At 43.8% G+C, this 9,070-nt stretch overlaps 1 pseudogene; it reads left to right on the forward strand.

The window, feature by feature from the left end:
- The first annotated feature begins 6,995 nt into the window (after positions 1-6,995).
- Positions 6,996-8,655, forward strand: LOC110322051 (annotated as a pseudogene).
- The last annotated feature ends 415 nt before the right edge of the window (positions 8,656-9,070 follow it).

Genomic DNA, 9,070 nt, shown 5'->3' on the forward strand with positions numbered 1-9,070 from the left:
TTTTTTTTTTTTTTTTCGAGACAGGGTTTCTCTGTATAGCCCTGGCTGTCCTGGAACTCACTCTGTAGACCAGGCTGGCTTCGAACTCAGAAATCTGCCTTCCTTTGCCTCCCAAATTCTGAGATTAAAGGAACACACCACCGCTGCCCGGTGACTCATTAGTATTCTTACTAACATGTTTACTGCAAGGGAATTTTTGTTATCGTGGCAAATTTTTAGAGTCATCATTAAAGCTGATCTTTTGAGTGGTAAACCTTCTTTAGTTTTAAATGTCTTTTAGACTTTATAGTTTGTAGACATGATGGTTGACAAAATAGCAAACAGTAGATTAAAAGTTCACAATCTAAAAATGCTGAGTCACTATCTTTAGTCCCTTTAACTTACTGAGAAAATATTAAATGTATTCTCCTTTAAAGCTGGTTATTTTTCCTCAAATAGAAAAGGTTTTAATTCTAATACTACATTTCTATAGATTCTGACCAATTATAAGCGTATTATTATTACTCCTCCCCCACCCCCTCTGTACCTCCGTGCATCTTTTTACTGTCAGGATCTCAAGCATTTAGACACCCTCGATCACTCTGTAGCTGAGGCTGCCATTGAACTTGCTAGGAAGAGCAAGCTGACCTCAAATTCCAGATTGCCTCATGCAGGCATTATAGGACTGCATGACCATTCCAGGTACTTACTACACTTTAATTAAGACTTTCTTCCCTATTATTTTCTCTCTTCATCTGCAGTGTCTAGTTAAGAAGTGTCACCTTTTTTTTTGTTTTTCTCCACAAACTATCCGTGGAAGAATCTTGGCATAAATACTAGCTACCCCAGACGGAGGGCAGCATTTATAAATGTCATTTTGTAACCATGGTTACAAACCTGAAAGCTGAAAAACCTGACCCATTTCTTCGGCAGGTATTTGCCAGAGTTGAATGTTTGGCTAGTTGGAAGCTTGAGCACTGGGTTCAATAACCAGGTAAATGTATAAAGCAGGCTCCATGAGTTTGTAAAAAAAAAAAGTGCTCCTGCCTCTTGAAGCAAATTGGACTTTACTAAGCATTTACTATATGATATCGCCGACACCACATACATCACTGAGCTGCAAAGTAAAGGGAAGTGAGGCCTGATCCTCTCCTTCTGACGTGTTTATAACAAGATAAAGAGAAGGGGGAATATGTTCTATGGGGGTGTGATGAGGTACGACGAGGGAAGAGGGTGTCTCAGTGGGCCCATGCCAAGGCATCCCTTCCCCCTGAGAGACCAGCCACACGACTGTACAGATAGAAGAGTTTATTCAGGGCATGGGGAGGGGCCTTAGGAAGAAGATGGTAGAGGCAGAGAAAGAGAGAGCAGATTAGTAGAAGAGTAGAGGCCGGCCATGAGCACAAGGAAGAGAAGGGGAAGTGAATAGGCAGAGAGGGGGTAAGGGAAGCAGGGAAAGAGCAAGAGAGGAACAAGGGACCAAGAGGACAAGAGGGCAAGAAAGCGAGGAGGGGCAAGCAGTCCCTTTTATAGTGGGTCAGGCCTACCTGGCTCTTGCCAGGTGACTGTGGGGCGGAGCTTAGGCAGAATGCTAACACCTCCCACCTACAGGACCACAGACCGGGGCCAGGCCTGGGACGCTTGTGCTTGGACCGGGACATGGGCAGGACATGGGGGACAGCCACCATTACCAATGTCCCTGCGACCCTGCAACTGCTCAGCGCAGCCTCGATGGTTCCCGGAGGCAGGAACTGCTTGAGGGCGCCGGGGGGCGAGCCCGGGGTGCCGCAGCACCGCACCCGGTACACCGAGGCCGAGGAGCCGCTGCCCAGGCGGCTCTGGACCTGCCACAGCCGCCCGAAGGCCTCCAGGAAGCGCGGCGGCTCGGCGCCCCACGCGCAGCCGGACCCCGCCATGGTGCGGGCTGGGGCGAGGACACGCGAGCCGACACGACGCGCCAGGCAGGCCCGCGGCGCCCGCCGTCACATCCCCGCCCGGACCCGCCGCTCCGCAGGGAGGGGCCTGCAGCGCCCNGACCGACTCCCCGGACCTCAGGCCGCCATGACACCGGAAGCCGGAGTGCACTCGGACCCAGCAGCCGGAAGTGGGGGAAAGCCAATCCTAGAGGCTGAAGGAGGCGGGCCTAAGAGGGGCGGGGCCTCCAGGGGGAAAATTTTGTTTAGCAAAAAAAGACTGACATATTAAACTTAATTATTAGAGATGGGGGTGTAGCACAGTAGTAAAGTGCTTGCCTTGTATGCGCAAGGAAGGCCCTGGATTCAGCAACACTTATGGTGATTATTGATTTTTTTTTTGTTTTATTTATCTTATTTTTAAAGATTTATTATATTTGTATTTGTATGCTTCTGTGTTTATGTCACATGTGTGGTAAAAGCCAGAAGAAGGTGTCATATCCTCTGGAGCTGAAACTACAGGTTGTTGTAAGCTACCTGGTTTGAGTAAAGGGAACTGAAGTTTTGCACTAGGGAAGATCAGTATGTGCTTCTAACTGCTGAAAGCTCTCTGCAGCTAATATCCTTTATTATTATTATTATTATTATTATTATTATTATTATTACCTGCTATGACAAGGCCAAAGCTACATGCGTTCATATCTGCCTCATATCCATCATCACTACCACCCTTTCTAATATAATCTTGATTTTCTTTGGGACAGTGATGTATGCAATAAAAGCACCTGTCCTCTCTCAGAGTTCGTTGTGACCACGCCCACAGGTCTAGTCAATGAGACCTTCCTGTATAACTGACCAAGGATTTGTTGGAAAGTTTTGCTTGACTCACATGAGTATTGTGTTTTCTTCCATGCCACATCATTTCTCCTGCTTAAAAACAAAACAACAACAACAACAACAACAAAAACCCAACATATAGCTAAAGATAGATTAGTTAGCTTGTGTCCATGAAGCAACTGAGAGAATGAAAGTCAGATACTAACATATTATTTGGATATAGATCTATTGTGACAAATCCTCCAAAGTGCAGCCTCTTAGATATGGAAACATTCCTGTCTCTAGTCAATAACACAGGGTTCTGCCATTTGCAATGGGCTTCTATCTGTTTCCCATGTGTTTGTTTTGCATTTCAGCATTTCATAGTTTTGAGATGGGGAACAAAGCCAGATAATCACACACCTGATTCTGATGACTGTTAGACCCAGAAAGGTACTCAGTTTTCTGATTGTATCCCATTAGCTAGTGCTTAGCTAGCCATTAAGACCACAGCTAGCCCCAGACAAGCTGGAAAATCTACATAAAATTTGATTACTAATGAGAGAAGAGGAAAACTGGTGTCTACATCACTCATGACCCAGCAGAAATGCAGAGGACTTCTGGGTCCTTGATAGCTTGGTAGAAATCCGTTATGCTTCCTGAAACCACCTCCAGTCTCTCCTTTCCTCAGCCTGTGACAATCTACCATTTCATTTTAATTTTTGTACCCATAGGTCTCTTTTAAGTCTATTTGTTAACTTGTGTTGACATAAGTCTTCATACAAATAACAATTCATATACCACTCAGACTCACGTGGATAATATCTTGATCACTGAATATAAGCAAAAGCCAATATACTCAAGGACCACTAACTGACCAAATAACATGAGTTAACAAGGGAGTAGGGCTTATGCTTAGCCACCACAATGCTTCATGGCTACAGCATGAAGTAGCCAGAACTGACATTGACAACCATAAACTTGTAGGGCCCCTTCACGTCCTACTCTCTCTTTTAGACAGTCTTTCTTCTATATAAGGAAAAGGTAAAGAATGTTAGGTTACAGAAGCTGCTTTGGTAGAGGGATTTGCTACACCTTATATCCTATCTCGTACCCCCTACTAACTCCATACACACCAGGTGCTAAATTCTTAGCATGTAGAAACCTCAAGATGGAATGAAACAATTGAACTAACTTCCTTAATTACAGATTTTTATTCCTCACTAGTCTGTTAAATTGAAAGACTCCCTTCCCTCTAAAATAAAGTTTAAATCTAGAACACCTCAATGCTGATGGTAGGAACTGTAGGGACAGGAAGATGCCAGAACTTGCTAGATGCCAACCTGACACTGTTCTTTGGCTTCTGGTATGTACACGACACACCACAAACACAATGAACAATTTTGTTGAAACGTTTATCAGTAAGCTTCTAAAAATATGTTTTTAATCTGAAAAAAAAAAAAGGAATCAGATGGCAGTGTTTGTTACAAATCGCTAGTAACCACATGAACATTTCATGATTTAGAAAGAAACATTGAGAGACCGACCTCACAGGTTAAAAGCAGAGCAGTGACATTCAAATCAAGATGAACTTGAGAGTAACATGTTGCCTTCATTATCACTTGAAGGGGAAAAAAAATCAAGTCTACCCTAATAAATAGTGCAGATGAGCTTCCAAAAATAGTCCAAGAAAAGACTCAGAAATAGAGGAAATGGTTTTCCTCTGTTCTCCAGCTTAGTTTCTTGCTACTACATAACCTATCCCTCTGGCTCTGGTCCATTCTGACTGAGTCCAGCTCTGGGATGCCTGGCACATGCTCAGCATCTCCGACCAAGAAGAAGTAGAAGAAATGGCACACCATCACAGGCCCCAACAAGAAAGACAGGTTTGAGCCCTCTCAATCTGAACTTTCTAGGCACCTTTACAAATAATCCCATCTTTGGATATGCTTATCCTGTGACAGGAACATGGTATTTCTTTCAGTCTCCATAACAACAAATAAGTGTTTTATAGTAGGAGAAAAGGATGCTAGTTTGGAAGGCATTTCTCCAATGTCTTGTGCATAATGAAAAAGTCATAGACTTAGAGTTAAAAACTGAGCAGTCCAATTCTGGAGCCTATGTTCTCACCTATGCTTTTGAATATAAATCATATTCTGTTTTCTATAGTTCATAAAGTAATTAATCATTTACCAAGAAATGCTATTACCTGTCAGTTCTGATGAGGTCTGCTGAAGTTTTGCAGCAGATCTTAGATGAATATTTTAGAAAATAGAATTATTTTTATATATAATTCATATATATGTATATTATATCACAGATACTTATTTTCTTCAGATACTATATTTACTAATGTATGTGTTCTTCTCTTTAAAATTCTTCTAGCCTCACATTTGCTAACCTTCCACATACAACTAGGGGAGGCTAGTGGTGTATCTAAGGCATTCTGGCTTTATGGGGAAGGTGCTAAAAAGTAAAGACATCTGCTGTTTACTAATGCTCCTAAGAGAAGGTAGAGAAAAGAGCAGCGAGACTGAGAAGTCATTTTCCTTCCTTCCACATAGACAGATGGTCGAAAGTTTTAAAAAAAGAGGAATAAGATTCCTCACAAACTCTCCTCATCCTGCTTTGCCACATTTTAAAGGAGTGAAAAATACAGTCCTTCTCTTCCCCATTAGTATTGCTACATGGGGTGGGTGAAATATAAATCTTTACTTTTTTTTCAGTGCATACCAAATCATTGTCCAGAAGAAAGTTGAGCAGTATGTTCTGTAATACAATACTGCTGTAGCAAAGTCAAATAGGAAGGAAAGACTGACACCCCACTTCTGCATTAAATAAACACACCAGAAAAGGTATAATATTAAATATGCTCAGTACCACACAGGCACATGACTAATTTACCCAGCATGAGGGGGTACCTCGGTTTAGTGCACCATCTTTCTCCTGCTTATCAACACTCCCACCACAAGGTGGAGAAAAGAGCAGGGCAGTTAAGAACTCTACATTGCTCAAAAAGTACCCTGGGGGAAGTGGCTGTCCTAAGTCTGAGGGAAAGACTGGAAGGAAAACTCTTGAAATGAATGTCTGGCTGTGTTTTTCTTGCCCCGTTCCTCTGCCTCTTCCTCTCCTTAACTTGCCTTCTCCAAATCCATCCCATCGTGCATCTGTTAGTATCCTAGTTAGGGTCACTGTTGTTGTGATAAAACACCATGACCACTGCGTCTTGTGGAGTGTTCTGGATAGTTTCTCATTTTGCCACAAACCAAAGTTATCTGAGAGGAGGGAACTCTAATTGAGAAAACACCTCATAAGGCTGGGCCTCTACAGTATATTCTTAATTAATGATTGATGGAGGGATGAAGTGGAAACTTCTGGTTTCTTTGGAAAGTTAGTTACATTAAATGATGTTTTGCTGGGGCACAAAGGATGTCTTGCTAATGCAAACTGACACGGGTGAAAGGATGTTTTGATATAGCAGACACATGAAAGGATACTTGATGAAGGAGTGTAAATATGACCCCACAGAGAGTGGGAGAGGAGCACTGAGCTTTGGTTTGGTTTGCTCTGCCTCGCTATTCTTTGCTAAAGATATATGTATTGGTTTGCCTTACATAGTGTTGTTGAGCTCAACTTGTGATAACTCTGACATTGAGAGGAACTCACTCCAGCATAACTTGCCTCTTCAGTGGCCTCCCCTCAGACCCATTGGTGAGCCTGGCAGTTTCTTCAAGATTGAACTGCAGCTACCTGGTGTCTGCTTGCTGAAGGGACTGTACTGTAGCTGCTGGTTCATGCCTGGTGTTTGCCTGCCTAGACGACTGGTCTGTAGCTACTGAATCATATTTGGTGTTTGCTCTGGTACTGAACTGCTGCCCAAGAAGATCAAGCTCATCCCCAAAGAGCTATTGCTGACCAGGTCCACTTCCTCCATGTCCTAATAACTTTTCTCTTCTGCTAACTCTGCTGGGTGCTGGGCTAGAGGAGAGGTTGAATCCCTATTAAGAGTAGGTTGCAAGTCAGTCCCTGCAGCTGCTGTCGCCTCTGGCCACCCTCAGCCAGCAGCTCGGCTCCACCTTAGGTTGGGGTGGGGGTGGGGGACAGTGGGTGACTCCTCAGGGTTCAGCGGCAATGTCTCTATGGATCCGGCCAACCACGCCCCTGTGCTGTGAGTGTTTTCACTGCTCCAAGGAGACAGCATTCAGAGTTCTTGGATAAGTTGGCCTTGTGAGGAGCTGGTGATAATCTAATTCCATCTCTAGGTTTTCTGTAGGCATGTTGAGTGCCATGAGCAGATTTACTAAGGAAGAGTTTGACTGCCACATCCTTGGTGAAAGCTTTACTGCTAAGGACATTCTGGACCAAAAAAAAAAAAAAAAAAAAAATCAATGAAATCTCTTCCTCTGACGATAAGGATGCTTTCTTTGTTGTGGACTTCAGAGACATTCTGAAGAAGCATCTGAGGTGGCTAAAAGTTCTTCCCCATGTTACTCCCTTCTACACAGTCAAGTGTAATGACAGCAGGCCAAAGTGAGCAGCCTAGCTGCCATTGGGACAGGATTTGACTATGTGAGAACGACTGAAATACAGTTGGTACAGGGGCTTGAGGTGCCTCAAGAGAGAATTATCTATGCAAATCCTTGTAAACAAGTGTCTCCGATCAATAACGGAGTCCAGCTGATGACTTTTGACAGTGAAATTGAATTGATGAAAGTCACCAGAGCACACCCAAAGACAAAGTTGGTTTTGGGGATTGCCACTGAGGATTCCCACGTTGGGTGCCATTTGTGTGTATCTGCGTGGGCAGAAAACACTTTGTACTGGGTTTGTACTGAAGAGCTAAACATGCTAAGATAAGATGGGCTGCAAAGGGAAAAATGAATGCCCTGTCGGTTTGTGCTGATCAGAGTATGATTTTATTAATTGGACAAGGAAGGATTCTAAGCCCTCCCTGAGTCCCCTGGAGAAACTCTTTCTGTATCTCTGTCTCTTTCTCTAGCAGTCCGATCATGAGCAGAGATGTGATCCAGTAGGCAGGTCCAAACAAGTGGGTGGAGACGACGTTAGTGGTTGGTCTGAGCGACAGTGGGCGGCGACAGTGGGCAGTGATGAGGACGACGTAGGGTGGTCTGATGACACTGCATTCTGGGAGATCTGGGTAGCAACTCTGGTATGCCTGTGCACCTGTGGAGGGGGAGTGGTTAGTGGAGGTGGGAGACCCCAACAGATTCTGAAGCAGTTTGTTGCCTCAGTGTTAAGTTTGGTGCCATAGTCAAAAGCAGCAGGCTTCTCTTGGAACAGGCAAAAGAACTAAATATTTTTTTTATTAGATAATTTTCTTTATTTACATTTGAAATGTTATCTGCTTTCCTTGTGTCCCCTTTGAAAACTCCCTGTCCCCTCCCCCCTCACCGTGCTTACCAACCAACCCACTCCTGCTTCCTGATCCTGGCATTCCCCTGTACTGGGGCATAGAACCTTCACAGGACCAAGAGCCTCTCCTCCCCATTGATGACTGACTGGGCCATTCTCTGCTACATATGCAGCTGGAGTCACAAGTCCCTCCATGTGTTTTCTTTGCTTGGTGATTTAGTCCCAAGGAGCTCTGGGGGTACTGGTTAGTTCATATTGTTGTTCCTCCTAGGGGACTACAAACCCCTTCATCAAAAGAGCTAAATATTGACATCCTTGGTGTCAACTTCCATGTGGGGAGTGGATGCACAGACCCTGACACCTTCATGTAGGCAGAGTGTCAGATGCCCACTGTGTATTTGACATGGGAACAGAAGTTGGCATGCATCTGCTTGATATTGGTGGTGGCTCTCCTGGATCTGAAGATACAAAGCTTATATTTGCAGAGATCACCAGTGTAATCAACCAGCTCTCCGTCCACTCTTGGCTGGAAGAAGTCCTGCCCTGTTCTCTCTATTGTCTATCTATTGGCTGATCAGCTGTTTTTTGTTTTTTGGTTTTTTTTTTGGCAAGGTAGAGATAAATGTTAAGCATTGTTTACTCATACTTAAGATAGGAAATTCTTGACATAAGCATTGCGATTCTATATCCAGATTGCAAAAAGAGATGAGGGTAGAGAAATCAGTAATTGGATAATGCAAGGATAAACTTCCCACAGTGCACAGTAACATTATGCCTACAGGATGGGCAGACCAGCAATGGTTCAGGCTCTCTTATGTCAACCACTAATTAGAAAATGCCCATAGGCTTGCCTACTGCCCAATCTTATGTAAACATTTTCTCAATTGGTGCTCCCTTCTCCATGACTGCAGCTCTGACAAATACCCATAGAATTAGTCAGCTCTCATAGTGCCTTTAAAAAAAGACTTTCCATTTTATTGAATTGGTGT

Source organism: Mus pahari, chromosome 5, assembly GCF_900095145.1.
Source record: "Mus pahari chromosome 5, PAHARI_EIJ_v1.1, whole genome shotgun sequence".
Classification (NCBI taxonomy): domain Eukaryota; kingdom Metazoa; phylum Chordata; class Mammalia; order Rodentia; family Muridae; genus Mus; species Mus pahari.